At 36.9% G+C, this 17,994-nt stretch overlaps 1 protein-coding gene across 1 annotated transcript in view; it reads left to right on the plus strand.

Annotated features, from left to right (window-relative positions):
* The first annotated feature begins 433 nt into the window (after window positions 1–433).
* The window catches only part of LOC122121950 (suppression of tumorigenicity 18 protein-like), a 99,250-nt gene continuing 81,689 nt past the window's right edge, over window positions 434–17,994 (plus strand). The window contains exon 1 of the mRNA XM_042696154.1: window positions 434–455. The gene's annotated coding sequence lies outside the window, so the exon portion shown is untranslated. The remainder of the gene's footprint in view (window positions 456–17,994) is intronic.

Here is a 17,994-nt window from a genome sequence, read left to right on the forward strand (position 1 = left end):
AGGCCCTGTGTTCAATCTGTAGTATCACATACACACACACAAAGAAAAAAAGAAAAAGAAAATAGAAAGAAAGCCTTGAAATTATTTTAAATAATTTTATTAAAAATAAATCTTATTGTAAAGATAAGTCGAGTCTATCTTGTTCCTGTAATTTTTCAATGACCCTCTAAAGTCAGGTACTTGGAAAGTCTCATGCATAACCACAGGCCTTGGACTACCCAAGGCCCTCAGCCCCAAGTAAGACTGTTCTGGGTCATGTTCATCGGTCTTTTTAGCTAAAGGACCAGACAATAATAATAATAATAATTCCAAGCAGTTAGAAGCAAAAATGGGGCTTGTACTAACAGCTTATTGGTTATTATCTCTAGGTCAGTGAAAAATTCAGCTGACTTAGTTTTTTTCTTTTTTCTGATTTTGTGAACAGTGCCAATGGATTCTCTAATCCAGGAGCTCAGGTAAGATGTGTCCTGCATTACTTTCTCATATTGACTGGCCTTGAATTTTAGAATGGTTTGTCTTTTTCAAGTCTCATAATCCATACATCCAGGAAATAACAAGGAGAGCACTGTACTGATAATGAATCCAAAACAACTTGAATTAACAAAACATAATACTATTTTTAATAAGTTTTTATTGTGAAATACTGTACAGAGGGGTTACAGTTACATGAGCAAGGTAATGAGTACATTTCTTTTTTTTTTTTGTCGGTCGTGGGGCTTGAACTCTGGGCCTGGGCGCTGTCCCTCAGCTCTTCAGCTCAAGGCGAGCACTCTACCACTTGAGCTACAGCGCCACTTCCATGAGTACATTTCTTATCAAGCATTGTTGCCTCCTCCTTTGCTTTTCCCCTACCATCCCTTCCCTCCCACCTCTACAACTACACTCGCCCCCTCCCCCGTTTAAATTGTTAAGTTTGTTTTTCAACATAGTGTCTTGTACATCTCATTGTTGCAATGGGCCAACCTGTATCCCTATTTAAACATTTTGTTTTTTCCCTCCCCCTCCCCAAATTATACCGACATCAAATATAGTCACAACAGGGGTTATACTGTGGGGGAGGGACATACAAAGCAACAAAAAAAAAAAATCACATGGTACCTTATAAATATGTTAGAAACAATAGCAAGCAAGAAAAAAAAAAACACTTAGATTTGCTGTCCTGGACAGTGACTGTCTCTTTCCATATACCATGCATGTTAAATTTTACACTGAAGGTCAGTGAGCTGAACTATCTATCATCTGTGAACCTGATTAATGAATCACCCTGATTTTGTTATTCTCATTTTAAGTAATTAGATAAATCCATCAGGTAGTCACATTGTATGTTATAGCTTACACATCAGAAAATAATGTATCTAAAAAGTTTGTGAGTAAGTTTGCATCTTAGGTACTCTTAACACCTCTGACAATACTTTGAAAATCTCACCTTATTAGGTTTTACATGATAAATTCTAACTAGATTTTCTTTTCATGGAGTTTTTGACAAGGTATAATTATTTTTTAAAAAAAGAAAAGAACAGGGGCTGGGATGTAGCTCAGTGGCAAAGCTCTTGCCTAGCAAGTGCAACGTCCTGGGTTTGATCCCTAGAACCAAAAAAGAAAAGCCAAAAAAATACAGTTAAAAAAAAAGAAAAGAACATACTTGTTTAAAAAAAAAGATATGGTGATGAAACATCTTCTGTCAGGAACATGATGTTCCCCTGGTCCATTTTGTCTACCTAGAGTCCCATATCCACTACATATGTTCTTAGGGTAATGCTTACAAAATGGAATATGTGTAACAGTATCTGCATATTAGGGGGCATGAGTAACACTTTACATCATTCTTTTCCTAAGCACCTGACCTTGGATTTCCCTAGCATGGATTATTTTGGTTGGTTATTTCTGTTGCATATGGTTCATCCTGTACCACATTAGTCTACCTGTTTAGTGAGCACCTACCTATTTGAATTCATGAGGCTGATGCTCTTGCCTGCTAGGGAATCTGTGGTTCTACCTGGGTTATCAGTACCTTTGTTAAGAATTGTAATTTGTAAACTACTTTGATGAAAGCAGGGCATATAGTACACTTATGCATTTGAACAGCACTAAAGTATTGAACTGCTAGTCTCATTTAACTTCTTTTTTTATTGTGAAAATACCATACATTTCACTTCTTTTTTTTTTATTGTGAAAATACCATACAGAGGGGTTACAATTACATGGGCAAGGCAATGAATGCATTTCTTATCCAGCATTGTTGCCTCCTCCTCTGTTTCCCCTTCCCATCCCTTCCCATCTTCCCCCACCACCCCCCTGCGCCAAAGTTGTAAAGTTCATTTTCGACATAACATCTTATACATCTCATTGTTGCAATGGGTCCACCTGCATCCCTATTTAAACAATTTGTTTTTCCCTTCCCCTCTACATATTATGCCAACATCAAATACAGTGAAAACAGGGGTTATACCATGGGGGAGGGACATACAAAGCAGCAAAGAAATATCTTATAAATACGTTAGAAACAATAGCAAGAAAGAAAAAACATTTGAGTCCTTATCTTGGAGTTCATTTCACCTAACATCAACTTATCTCACCATTTCTGCTTGTCTCAGACATAAACTAGTTACTGCAAATAAGGGAAATCATGGGACCTATATTTCTTTGGGCCTGGCCTACTTTACTTAATATAATTTTTTCCAAGTATTTCCATTTCTTAACAAATGGGGCAATGTCATGATTTCTGATGGAGGCATAGAATTCCATTGTGTATATATACCACATTTTCTTGATCCATTCATCTACTGAGGGGCATCTGGGTTGGTTCCATATCTTAGCTATGGTAAATAATGCTGCAATAAACATGGCTGTGCTGGTAGCTTTAGTATGGTCTTGTTTGTGATCATTCGGGTAAATGCCCAAAAGTGGGATTGCTGGGTCATAGGGGAGCTCTATGTGGAGTCTTTTGAGGAACCTCCATACTGCTTTCCAAAGTTGTTGAACAAGTTTACACTCCCACCAACAATGCAGTAAGGTTCCCTTCTGTCACATCCTCTCCAGCATCTGTTGTTATTAGAGTTCTTGATTCTAGCCATTCTAACTGGGGTGAGGTGGTATCTCAATGTTGTTTTGATTTGCATTTCTTTTATGGCTAGGGAGGTTGAGCATTTCTCTTTCCTCTTCAGAGAAGTTTCTCTTTATAGCTTTAGCCCACTTATTTATTGGGCAGTTGTTTTTTTCAGGATTTATTGTTGGGGGATTTAATTTTTTGAGTTCCGGGTCTATTTTAGATATGAGACCCTTGTCCGTTGTATGGCTAGTGAAGATCTTCTCCCAGTCCATGGGCTTTGTATTGATCTTGCTATGTATGTCCTTTGCTGTGCAGAAGCTCTGCAATTTCATGCAATCCCATTTGTCCAACCTTTGTTTGATTTGTTGTGTTTCTGAGTCTCTTTTAAGAAAATTTCAGCCTGTGCCAAGGAGACCTAGGGTTTCTCCTATTCCGTCCTGTAATTTTTTTCAGAGTGTCTGCTTTGTCTCTGAGGTCTTTGATCCACTTGGAATTGATTCTGGTGCAGGGTGATATATGAGGATCTATCTTTAGTTTTCTACAAGTAGTTGACCAATTTTGCCAGCACCATTTACTGAAGAAGGCTGTCTTTCTTCCATTCTGTTTTTTTTTTTTTTTTAGCTCCCTTATCAAAGATTAGATGGCTATAGGTCTGTGGGTTCATTTCTGGGTTTTCTATTCTATTCCATTGGTCCTGAGGTCTGTTCTTGTGCCAGTACCAAGTTGTTTTGATTACTATGGCTTTGTAGTAGAGTTTGAAATTTGGTATTGATATTCCTCCAGTACTGTTCTTTCTGTTAAGAATTGTTTTTGCTATTCGGGGTCTTTTATTGTCCCATACTCATTTAAATTCTTGCCTTTTAAATGTGTTCTCATTTAAAATTTCTGGAAACTTTTCTTCCTTCTAGAAAGATTGAAAGAAGCTTGAAATTGAATGTCTGAAGTTTGTAAGTGATTTGCAGAACCATGGGTAGGCTTCTAGTGGTTTGTTCCAAGAACTATGCTTGTGACCATAGAGCTAGCTCCTCTGAGGAGCAAATATGAGTTTGTGCAAGAGTCCGGAAACTGTAAAGGGAAAAAGAAACCTTTTTAGTGATGGGTCTTGAAGAATAACTTGAGGGAAAAAAGACAGAATTTTTAATGAATTTATGTTATTCATTAACCTAAGAAGAAAAATAAAGCTCAAAGCAAAGAAGGAAGTATTTAGCAGAAAGAAGCAAATTTATGGGGGGGAATGTTTTGTATTGCCTTTATAGAGAAATATAAATTACTGTTTAGCATATTATAATAGTAATCATGACAAAACTAATATTGGTTGAGGTCTTCTGTATCAGATACTATTATACTTATATCTTTATATCATCCAATTACTTCACTTTATCCTTCTATTCTTATAAAATAGGAACCTTCAGGACTTCAGTTTTCAGGGAAGTACAGTTAAAACAGTTTATATACGTTGCCCAAGGGTATTCCACTGGCAGGTAACGTCCAGGCCAGCTTCTCCATCGCCCAGCTATGCTTTCTCTCACCCACAGTACTATGTGAAATGTAAACCAGAAAGAAACTAGTCATTGTCTATGCCCTCAAGCAGCTGCATTTTCAAAGCGCCACATTTTAACCTCTCTATTTTGTTTTCAGCAACCTAGTTTTCTAAAATGTGGGCAAAGGATACATTATGCTTATTAATGATGTTTCTTACTCTTCTACTTCTCTAAAATTCATTTTTGCATCAAGTATTACATTTTACCTAATTTGTTAAAGTAATTCGGAAAGGTGGTGACAATTACTAGGATAAATCTTCTATTTTCCTTTAAGATCGGTTTTTAAAAATTACCAACTAATCATCATAAATTTTGCAATTACTTATGTTCAACAGGAGGAGCATGCTTAAGGTGGATAGGTATCAAGCTGTTTCTTAAGTTAACCCAAACATAGATCCTAGTTATGATTCTCATACACCTTGGGAGAAAAGTAATGATTTATGTGAAAATTCATATTTTAGCATCTTTTTTACTTTTGTGCCAATTTTATACAGCTTTATCAAAGTCCCTACAACTGCTTTTCCAATTTAATCCACAGATTTGTGATCCTGAATCATGACATGTGCCTGAATTCTGAATATCCCTAGGAAATGTTGCTTGTTTTCCTAGCATAAAACTTAGGGCTATTTTGTTGAGAACATTGACAACTTTATTTAGTCTTCCTTTTTAGAATGCATTGGACTATGTTATTGCTTCCAGAGATGCCCTACAAAAATACTAATACAAATGAAGCTAATTTAAATATATTGTATATTGTTCATGGCACTAATAAAAATTGATACTGACATTCTCATCTTCTTATTATACTCTATGTCAGCTACTATCATCGCCATTAAAAAACCAATTTATAACCACAGGCCTACCTTTAATCATATTCCTTATTAGCATTTCCAGTTTTTCCTCTCACACATTCAGGTTACAGGTGGTGTGGAGAAAGCTTTCTTACATCTCTCTAAATCATGACCATTGCATTATCTCTGCTTCTTTCTTTTATTACTATTATCCTTAATCTGAACCTCATGCTATTGCATCTACTAATATTGGTAATTGTCTCATGCATTGGTAAAGTGTTTTACAACAATCCAGCCCCCTTCCTCTAATTAGGAAAATATATTCTTGCCTCTTTGCTATGTGAATCCTTAGAAACACAAATGAACTCAAGGCTTTTAAGAATATTAGAGTCAAATCCCAGTGTCTTTTTTGTGGCTTATTGTTACTTACAAATTTGTTCGCTTAAGTTTTGTCATGAAAATTTTAATGTTTATATATCTTCTCACTTTATTTTATTTTTGCCTTCATTTAAAAGCTCACCATTTGACTTTTCTTATAAGTTTTAAACTGATAAATACTTACGATCTCTCATCAATAAGTTATAGATTTGATAAGAATATTTTATTAGTATGTGAAAATTGTGTAATTGACAAGTTTTGATGACCCCCTTTTCACTTCCATCATATTTCATTCTCCAATTTTTATATCAGTTACTTTATTTTAATCTATTTGACAGTGCTAAGGTTTAATTCAGTGCTGTGTGCTTGCTGTTACTATCCAGGTGCTCTACCACTGAGCTACACTTCTAGCCCTTAATTCTCTGTCTGACTTTCTCTTTTTCTTTCTTTTCTTGCTTCCTCCTTCCGTCCCTCCTTCCCTTCCTTCCTTTCTTCCTTGCTTCCTTTCTTTGTCCCTATCTTCCTTCCTTTCTTCCGTTTCCTTTCTCTCTCTTTGCCTCTCCTTCCCTTTTTCCTTTCCTCCCTTTCTTCCCTCCTCTTTTGTGGAGAATACAATTTCCTTTAGAAATCATGCTTCTATTGAAACTTAATGCATACTTATTTTTGGAAATAACAACTAAAAGAAAAGATAAACTTATTTCCAACAATGAGTAAAATGGGTCCAGGTTTATTAAGTCAATAGTTTTAATCACAACTTAGGCTTTTAGAAACACTTTTCTTTTCCCACTCTCATCTCTAGATGCAGTGGGTCATAGCATATTTTAGGTATTTACTCCTACATCTAGTAGATTAATGTTAGCAATATATCTTTGTAACTATTATGGGCAAGCCTATAAATGAGAATATAAGAAACTGTCACTTACAGAAAACCCATATTCTCTATAAGCCACTGACAACCAAAGTATAGTTGTAGTTTAAAGAATACCAGTGGAAGACCTCTCCTCCATGCCCTGAGTAATATGAGGCTCAGTGTTAACATGGCACTTGAGGTATTGACTCCAACGCAAGCATTCCAGGGACATGAATTTGTTTGCTGATCTGTATTTACTATGGTAGAAAAGCATTGTAAAGTGTCAGTGAAGTTTCCTGCAGGAATGTAAACAAAAAGAAGCTTGTTATTTAACAAATGAACTTATAGTTCATTGTATCTTTATAGCCTCTTGTGACATTTAGCATGGAACATGCTATTGAGTAGACTGTCAATAGGTGCACATTGAAGGAGTTGTTGAAACAATATGCACAATGTCTAACTGGAGCTACGCAATGTACCTGTGAGGAGTCAGGACAAATGATACTGTCTCCATTTGGCTCATGAGCTGAGTCTAATCTGAGAATCAAGGGAGATGAGAAAAGGACTAAGGCTCTGGCTGTGAATCCTGTGTGTTCCACCTCTACCTCACCTCCCATAGCCATACTATGCTGTTGCACATATTGAGTGGAATATTAATTTTAATGTTACCAATAAATTATTAAGCCAAATTGAAACATACCCTGATCTACAAAAAAAACTGTGCTACATTTTTTTTTTATTTTGTGGGAAGAGAGACTCAAAATTGAATTAAGGGTTCTTTTGGATGGTAGACAGGTACTGTACAACTTGAGCCACAAGCCCAGCCCTTTTGTTTGTATTTTGTGCTTTTTTAGATAGGATATCACCAATGTAGTCTGGGCTACCCTTAGATTTGCAGTCCTCAGGCTTTGGATTAGCTAGAATAACAAACAAGTGCCAGCAAAACTGGCTCACATTGTTCCCAGCACTGCCAGATTCAGAGAGGCCACCATCTTTTCCTTCTAACTTACTTTCCACAAACTATGTGATTGGAAGTTCGATGAAAAGATCTAGAAATGAAGCAAATGCTTTTCGCCTTTATTTATTTAAATCCTCACAAGGTGCTCCTTGGTGACAAACCATCAAGGACTTTCTACTTCTGACTTAGCAGCAAGGATGGGTGAATCCTTTAACTCCACTGAGGTCATTTGGAAATGTGCTGTCTGACAAGTCCTTGGCCTTCCAGCACTTTGAACTCATAAGACTAAGTGGGCTTGTGTTTCCTAATTTGTATGATATACATATACAGTCGGCCCTCAGTACCCATGGTTATACATTCTCTATTCAACCAACCATGAGTGGGAAATACCGTTTTTTAGAAGCTCATGTCTGAACTGAACATATCCAGACTTTATTCATCATGCTTACTAATTAAATCAACTGTTACATAATACTTACATTGACTTACATTCTAGTAGGTGTTCCAAGTAATGTACAGATCATTTAAACTGTACAAGAGGATATATATAGGTTACTTGCAAATACATATCATTTTTTATAAGGACTTGAACATCAGCAGATTTGAGGGGTCCTAGAAACAATCTCCCAAGTATTCTCTCTTTCTCTTTCTTTCTCTCTGCATATGTATGTATAGAGCAATTACTTGTAAATGCATAGTAATCATAACATTCTCCAGCTTAATTTTATATTTCTATTTTAAATTGTAACATCTTGTTCAAAGAAATACTCTCAGACTAATAAACAGATGCCCATACAGTAAAGAGATCCTCAAATAAAATAAGAACAAGGAAAAATACTTTTCTTCTTCATACATTATGATAACTGTGATTACATAATTATGTTAATCTATAATTATATGTTAATATATACAATTATTTGTTCATATATAATTATAACTATGTAACTATAAATCTATATAAATATGAATATATGATTATAATATGTAATATATGCTAGTAAATTATAAAATAAATGGTATAATTTTTCTACAATTAATAATTATATGTAAGAAATATAATTATAATCCCTTTCTGAGCTGGTTCATATTCTTTCTCTTGTACTAAGAACATGGCTTGAACTCAGGGCTTTGCATTCTCACTTGATTTGCTTATTCATGGTGGCTTTCTACTACTTAAGCCATGCCTCCAATCTCACACTTTGCTGGTTAATCTGCCAATAGTTTCACAGTCATTTGTATTCCAGCCAGGTTTGAGCCTAGATCCTCTGAGTTTAGCTTCCTGAGAAACTAGGATTACAGGCATGAGCCACTGGCACCCAATTTGAGCCAGTTATTTTTCAGATAAGGTCTTGCCCAGGTATGCACCTCGATCAAGATCTGTTTATTTTAGGTTTCCTATTCTAGCTGATATGACAAACATGTGACACCATGCCAGATATCTTTCCATTGAGATAGAATCTGGCAGAGCTGTTTCTGTGTGATCTGGCCTGAAACTGTGATCCTCCCAATTTTAGCCTCTCATATAGCTTAGAATAGCAAGCAGATATCACTGTACTCAACTATAGTTTAGAAAGGGTCTCATAAACTTTCTTGCCTGAACTGGCTTCCAATTATAGTCTTCCCTTTTTAGCCTCCTAAGTAGGTAGTGTTATGGGCATGAGCCACTGGTGCCTAGCCTTGCTGCCTTTATACTTGGTTTTTTGTTTTTGTTTTTGTTTTTGTTTTTTGGGGTTCAGTCGTGGGGCCTGAACTCTTGGCCTGGGCGCTGTCCCTCAGCTCTTCAGCTCAAGACTAGTGCTCTACCACTTGAGCCACAGCACCACTTCTGGCTTTTTTTTTTCTGCGTATGTGGTGCTGAGGAATCGAACCCAGGGCCTCATGCATGCAAGGCAAGCGCTCTACCACTGAGCCACCTTCCCAGCCCTATACTTGGGTTTTTCCTTGTATAATTTTCTCCTAATTAATTTTCTCCTTGCTATAAGAGGAAATACTTTTTTATATTCCCTTTCCCCAGTTTTTTGTCTTCCAGTCTCATGCTCCCATATTATTTTCTTTTATTGTGGGAGCAGTGGTTTTGATTTTTCACATTTTAAAATGCTCTTTCCATTTCAACTCTGGTACAGGCTATACCTAACAAAATCCTCTTGTCACTCCACTACTTCAATCAGCCACTTTATGGAGTTTTCCTTCTTAATCAGTTTTTCAGGGACCAACTCAGTCCCCTAGATTCTTCTTGCCAATAGCCTTAAAGAGACTGATTTAGTGCTCAAGCAAAAGGGCCTCCACCAACTTGACATACATAGGCTCATCATAGTTGGCTGCAAGCACACATGGATGGGCTTTGTGCTTGTCTAAGTCTTTAGCAGCTTTATGAATTCCATAGGCTAGGCCATTGTAGATGAGGGCAGTTTCAGCACTTCTTATTATTGTCTGTTACACATCCAGCAGCAATGCTTATCTCAGCATGTAGGGTGAGACTGAGACTTGGGTGTGCCCAGGCCTTTGCCTCTATGTCATCTGGCAGGTTCTTTCATTCCAGATTCTTAGGTTCTTCCTGTCCTGTCATGTCCTTCACTTTTTAAAGAAAATTTTATTATATTGCGATAAAAACAACTAGGAAGAGATCTACCATCTCTTGATCCAAGCTGTCCTTTTAAAGCCAAGACTATTTAGCCAGCAAAGTTTTCACTGGCCCTTTAAGTACAAGTCAGTCTGCTCTACTTTATTTCTAATACGTTTTTTGGCTCATCAATGAGAATCTGGTTCTACTGAGATAGTTTCTTATCGAGTGTAAAAGTAAGATACTCTTAATTCTGTTGACTTCTCCTTGGTCTCCTTTGGTCATTTTCAGTCATGCAGAGGAAACAAAACTAGAACAGAAACACATAGTATTTATTGCTGTTTGCTGTGTGAAGGGATCACTGGGTAAATCTGTGGGCAGGAGTGGTCTCAGGCCACAAGGGCACAAAGGAAAATACTCTACTAGGACTTGTGAACACAAAGAAGAGATGGAAGGCTGTGTGGACTAGGTGCAAATGGTACAGGTAAAAAGAATATCATTTGAGCATGGTTTTAGGGTTGACACAGGACCACACCATCATTAGGGGGAAAATCACGTGGCATGATTCTCAAAGATGAGGTGGAGTTGGTATCTCCAGGGGCTCATTGGAAAGTCAAGGGCAGGAGCTACCCCTGGGAACCTGTTCTCTGATACCCCATGAGGAAAATACAGGGTAGACTTTTCTTCCAGGTAACTCCTGTGAGAGCAGAATGAACATGGACTTCAGATTCCTCTAAGTGCTCAGGGTAATAGCTGCAGAGTCCTCAAGGTTCCTGAGTTCTTGTGTGTGGAGGCCAAAGTGAAGCTGAGGTCTGTCTTTAAGTATCACTAAGCTTAGAGGAAGGGCTTGAAGGCTCTCTCTCCATGACCATTCTCAAGGATATGTTCTCCCAACACTACAGCCTCCCTGATTTTCTCCTCTCAACTTGTATCTTCTCCTCCCAGCTTGTGGTATCTTCTCAGCTCTGTTTTCCTCAGTCGCCCAATCTCTAAAATACAGGACTTCCAAGGTACCTCTTCAATTGTCTTTGCCGATGATAAGTAATCTCATTCAGACTTTCAGCATACTTATATGTAAGTACATCTACATCTTCAGTTCTCTCTTCCCTGAACTTTAGGCTATGTAGTCACTCCAAATTAGTCCCCCAGGAGTATCTCACACTTTGTACATTTGACCTTGAAATAAAACTGTTCTACCATCAATTGGATATCGCACACAGCCTTCTTCATGTCAGTAAATGGGAAATACAAAAGATCTAGAGCCTTCCTGACTCCTCTCTTCATACATATCCAAGGTGATGCATAATGCCTCAGATTTCTAGCTAAATCTTCAGTCTTCTGTCTTTCTTCCTTTCTTTTCTTTTTTTCTTTTTCTTTCTTTCTTTTTTTTTTTCTTTTTTGTCTGTCATGAGGCTTAAACTTTGGGCCTGGGCACTGTCCCTCAGCTCTTCAGCTCAAGGCTAGCTCTCTACCACTTGAGCCACAGTGCCACTTCTGGTTTTCTGAGTGGTTTATTGGAGATAAGAGTCTCATGGACTTTCCTGCCCCGGCTGGCTTTGAACCGTGATCCTCAGATCTCAGCCTCCTAAGTAGCTAGGATTACAGGCGTGAGCCACCAGGGCCTAGCTTGTTACCTGTTTCTTTTCTGTCTGCTTTCCCAATGTATGTTTTGTGGAATTATTGACCTTTATTTCATTGATAATATACACAACATCTAGAATGATACTTGGCACATATTATGTGCCAGTGGAAGAAAATGTACAAATAGGTTCAGAGTACTCTAAAAGGTACTCACTCTGTGAGACACAGGAACTGACAGGTAACAGCTTAACAGTTGTAAGAATACATTGTGATTTTTTCCCTATAAAACTTACTTCCATAAGGAACCATGGGATGAGCACTGGAGATTTGACCCAAGATTTTAGGGTCCAATATATCTTACCAGGGTTCATAGTTGCAGACAGGTGCTCTTCAGAGCTGGGTTAGCGTAGACTGAGTGGCAAGACCAAGCAGCCTCATTCTCCAGTTGCCATGGGTTTGCACTGAAGGAGAGAGGTCAAAAGAGGAGGGACAGATAAAAGAAAGTGTCCCTTTCATCCATCGAAACACAATTCTATCACTTTGACCATAGTTCTACTTACTTATCTTTAACAAAGTACCCCATTTTTTTAGAGCAGCATATGCTTTGAGAGTCAAATTCCTTCAGTTTTTATAATTTCATGCTTTTATGACTTCAGTTTGATGGACATCTTACTTCCATATCTAAAATATACGTAGAACATTTAAATTTTTCTTATTTGTCTTACTGTTTGTTGAACCTTGGGCCTGTGCATGGTAGGCAAATATTGTACAATTTGAGTTACTCCTCCAACCCTGGGCAGTTTCTTGATAACATAGTTGATCAAGCCTGCAAACAGGTTCTAATATTATGGTTCTTATTCACTATGAGAACATCCTTTTAATGAGGACTTTCTGAACAGCTTTCACAGTTCTCTCCAACCAGTGTAGAGGTGACTTGGTATGAGTGTCCTCATCCCTTACTTGTCTCCCAGTGCTGCTGGTCTCAGGAAATGTGCAAACACCTCTGTGTACCCTCTCTCGTGGGGTCCTGAGCACCGTGAAGCAGGAGCTGTTGCTCACACTGCCTAAACAAGTGTGCATCACTTGCTACTGTGGCACCTATTCCATGCTCTGCAACCATACCTGAATACAACAGAGAGTATAAATTAGTTTTTAAAAAAAGAAGAGGCAAAATAACATAAACCCTCTTATTTCCATTTTTTGGTTTTGTTTCATATCTTTGTGGCTATTTTGGATTTCTGTACCTTTTGTCTTATATGTAAGGTTATCTGTTTGGGGGAAGGTAACAGGGAGCACAGAAATGGTGGGACAAAGAGGGAACTAATGTAGCAGCGATACTCACTAGACACTGTGTTGAAAATGAACTGTATAACTTGTGTGGGTCTGGAGGGAAGCTCCTGGGAGAAAACAAGGAAAGAGGTGACAGTGTTCAAAAAGAAATGTACTCATTGCCTGATTTATGTAATGCAGCCCCTTTGTATATTACCTTTACAATAAAAACTTTAAAAAATAGAAGAGTATCTGGCTCACAGTTTCAGAGGCTGGGAAGTTCAGGAGATACCAGGGGAGTCCGCTTAGGTTGTGCCATACTACACAGAAGGATCACATGACAACAAAGGGAGAGAGGATAAGGGGCCAAACTCCGGCCTTTCATAACTAATCCATTCCTGGGATCTTAGCTTAATGAGGGCAGAGCTCCTGTGGCCTAATGACCTTTTAAAGGCCCTGCTTCTCAACACTTCACAATGTCAATTAAATATTAGCATGAGTCAAAATACAGCAGGAAAGAATGGTTGTATAATAACTAAGAAGAAAATCTGTTTTTTAGAGAAGATTATGTGACGAAATATTAAATGAAGTTGTAGATATGTGAAAAATGAATCTACCCATATTGGTGGATGCAAATATTGGGTACCCTGTGAGTACCAGCCTGCCTGGGTAGAAAAGTGGCTGACACCTACATGCCCCAGAGGAGGAAGGAGGTGACAAGGGAGGGGCCACCGAAGCAGTCTGGTGCGGGATGTGAAGGAGGGCACAAATACGTTTAGAGGAGTTAGGGTTCGAGTAAGTAATATGTGGAATGTACAGGCTTCACTTTTAGTTGTGCTTCTAAATCAGAGAGCCTTTACCAAGCATGTTATTTCAGACTCAGTGGGACATTTGGCTGCTCAACACAGATTTACATGTGTGCATATGCATGCATATACACACAAACATAGAGATATGTTACACACATTTATATATGACATTATAAAAAGCATCCAAATAGATACCATATTCAGTACTTTCCAACATATGGTTCTCCCTTTAAATACGGCTGTAGTATGTTAAAGAGTTCTATCAAATGACTTGTAATATGTTTTGTTTACACCGCGGTATATGGGAGCATTCCAGCTATATGAGGGTTCTTTCTTGTATTTAGCAAAGACCTGGCACATGCTGATAAAGTTCTAGTTCAGGAACTCAGAAAAGAGCCTAGATTTATGGACCAAATCAGTATACTCAAGTAAATATGAAATCGATATTTGCAGTACTAGTTTCCAACAGTCAAATGGCCTTTAAAGAGTCTTTTCCCTTAGTTACTTAAAAAGACAAAAAAGAAATTGATAACAGGGTTTTAAAAGAAATGTACTAATTATCTTACTTATGTAACTGTAATCACTCTGTTCATCACCTTTACAATACACTGTTTTAAAAAAAGAAAGAGGAAAAAAGAAAAAAGTAGTACAAAAATTGAAAAACAAATTTAAAAAATTAAGTTCTCTGGTATTGTGTGTGTATATTTTGTTTTATTTTCCTACAGTGGATCTTTTCTTCACATGTGTGTATCCAGATTTCCTAGTCTTTTCTCTGTATCTATCTTTTTGCCAATCTTTAACACACACACACACACACACACACACACACACACACACACACACACACACACACACACGCTTTATTATCATCCCTCTTTCAGGTCTCCCTACCTTCATTTCTTTCATTTCTTCATTTTGTGTGTGTGTGTGTGTGTGTGTGTGTGTGTGTGTGCTGTTTGTTGACTTAAAGTCAGGGTTGATGTCCCTTTGCTAGTTCTGTTCAAGTCTGGCACTCTACTACTTGAACCACAGCTCTACTTCCAGCTTTTTGGTGGTTAACTGCAGATATGAATGTCACTACCTTTCATGACTGCACTGGCTTTGAACTGCAATCCTCAGATCTCAGCCTCCTTAGTAGATAGGATTACAAACTTGTCTGAGCCACACCACTTAGCATATCATACTCTATTTCACATTTCCTTCTATTTTCTTGTTCCTTCTTCACATTTCTGGTCTTAAGTATTTATTCTAGAGAACAAAAGAGCTCTGTTCCTGATGTGTTTCAGTGTTAATTAGACCATTATGCTTGCTCTTCTTCACTAGTCACTCTCCTACCTCTTTACTTCTGTGGTCCTGGTTTCAGAGTTTCTGGTGGTAATTGACCCAAAGAAACAAAGAGGTTTCTACCTGTCATTAGTTAATGATTTATATTTTGTGAAGAAAGGAGATAATTTTCATTAGGAACAATATGATTGCCTCCCAAACATTAATAGAAACTTTGTCTTTCATTGTATTACGTAGTTTTAAAAAAATTTTCCACAAAATTGTCTGGCTATTTCACACGAACCTGACTTTAGATACATGCAGGTAACCTTAATTACTTTTGTTTTTGTTCAAGAATAACTTGAGAGAAGGCTTTTTAAAAGTGAATTTTACAGTTACAGTCATTTATTCCATTCTGACATGCCCATTGAAAAACATGAGTCGATGGCCAGGTTGAGGTAACTCAACCTGTATTCCTAGCTCCTTGGGAGGTTGAGATTGCATGGATAATGATTCAAGGTCATGCAAGGCAAAAATAATGTCTGTTAGACTTCTTCTTAATGAAAAGTTGATACAGTGGCCCATGCCTGTTGTCTTAGCTACAGGAAAGCTCAGGTAGTAGTATGATCAGGGTGTGTGTTCAGACTGGAAACAAGTTTCTGTCTCAAAAAATAGAGCAGAAATACAAATAAAAGTTTGAAATGGAGGATTGCCAGCGCCTGGATATTAAGTCTGCAAAATGTGAAGTTCTTATTTTTTTTGTTTTTGCTTTTGTTACATATAAATTAGCTGTAATTTACCTACAATTGTGCATGCTGAAGTCCAACATGTGTAACATAGTTCTTTATTGTCTTTTTTTTAAAGAAATGTGATACAAGGGTTCTGTGTTTTTTTCTAAATTGCAGTGTGTTGACAGAATGTCTAAAGATACATAACTGATGGTTTATGGCCTCTGAGAAGTTTCCAGCACTGTGTCAAGGTTTAAGAACAGGGAAAAGATACGTAGATGTAGTCCTCACAAGATTAAGGTAGACATCTGCCAAATACAATAGAATAAAATAAAATGAAATAAAACAAGATGGTGATTAACTGGCAGGCAGTAAGAATGAAGCCTTCTACATTATTCAAGGGAGTCATTTGGAGTCTTCAACTAATGAAGAATCACATCCTAGTAACCCATCATACGTTAGAAATCTTATATATTGAAAACACGTTTAAGTCAGTGCATCTTCCAGACCTGCTAGCTTAGCTTGACTGGAGAGTATGGTGGGTCCACCTATGATGTTACTTGGGTGACTGGAGCTACAGCTACCATCGAGCATAGTGAGAGGAGACCATGGTACATGATGCCAGCCCAGGAAAAGATCTAAAATCAAAATTCAAAGTATAGTTCCTACTGAATGAATGTGTGTGTGTGTGTGTGTGTGTGTGTGTGTCACTTGTGCATCATCATAAAGTAAAAAAAGAAAGAAAATTAAGTTGAACCATCATTAGCCTAAAGCTGCCAATAACATGAAGATCCTTGTATTTAAGAATTTTTTTCATGGTTGATGTTTAGGGCTTATAGCATGCTCCCTTAAGGAAAATACTGAGCTCACGCGGTTGATTCCTACACTGGAAACTGCAGTCTTCTAAACCAAACCAAGCAGATGAGAACTAAGCACACATCTCAGCCCTCCCTCATTCCACCCTCTCCCCAACCTCTGTACTTAAGCAGTTCCTAAGTCATTTGCTTTTTTTAATTAGCCATATTTATAAGTATATCCCACTAATTTCTGCTGGTATCATAATTGGTATTTGAAATAAAATAATATGATATGCTAAGAAAATTAAAGAAAGGAATACTTTATTCTAAACCTAATAATTTTATGAATGTTCAAAAAAGTATGAGTAGTCATGTAGACAAATAAAATATGATAGTTTTAGCCTTATTGTAGAATTTCATAGCTTCTGATTTATTTTTGTATTATGAAGAATTCAAACATGAAATGGAAAGAGAATTTAGGATTATTGACCTTATAGTCATCCACAACCTAGGAAAGTGTCACTTTGAACTAAACTCTATGAATTCATTTTATTTTAATTGTTACACTGTTGTTCAGGCATATTAACTCTTGAGCACAAACAATCTGTAATAAAATACTTACAGAGAAAAACTAAGGTGATTGAATAATCTTAATGTTTTATTTTAAAGCATAGTTATTTTAAATCTTTTCCTTAAATACAGTAATTTTAAGTCAGACATTATTAACTGTGAAAATTTCATTTTTATTATTACTCCATGATAAGATTATTTCTTTTAAAACTATTTACTCATTTTTGTGTAGTACTAAGGATTGAACCCAATGTCTTGCACATGCTAGGCAAGTATTCTACTGAGCTATACTCACAGTTCTTTTTTCTGTGTATTTTTATACTTTTAGTTTGTATTGCTGTTGGACAAAATATAAGATAATATATTTCATTATTTTATATATGTAAATAAAAATTAATAAAATATAGGCTAGGCATTTGTGGCTCACACCTGTAATAACAGCAACATAGGAGGCTGAGATCTGAGGATCACAATTCAAAGCCAGCCAGGGCAGAAAAGTCTGAGTCTAGTATCTCCAGTTAACCATCAAAGAAAAGACAAAAGTACAACTGTGGATTAAGTTGTAGAGCACTAGTCATGAGCAAAAAGAGCTCAGGAACAGCACTGAAGCCCTACGTTCAAGCCCCAGAACCAGCACCCATCATTATTATTATTATTATTATCATTATTTTATCATTATTATTATTATTATTGGATTGTACTTTCAAGAGTGTGGATGTACAATCCAATAATAATATTTACTATTACTATTAAATATAAATTATAATTTGATTTTATAATTATTATAAAAACAAAAATAAACAGTATGAATTTACCAAAGCCAATTCTATCAGTAAACAACATCAATCTC

This window comes from Dipodomys spectabilis, unplaced genomic scaffold (assembly GCF_019054845.1).
Source record: "Dipodomys spectabilis isolate Male_0828 unplaced genomic scaffold, ASM1905484v1 ptg000199l, whole genome shotgun sequence".
NCBI classification, from domain to species: domain Eukaryota; kingdom Metazoa; phylum Chordata; class Mammalia; order Rodentia; family Heteromyidae; genus Dipodomys; species Dipodomys spectabilis.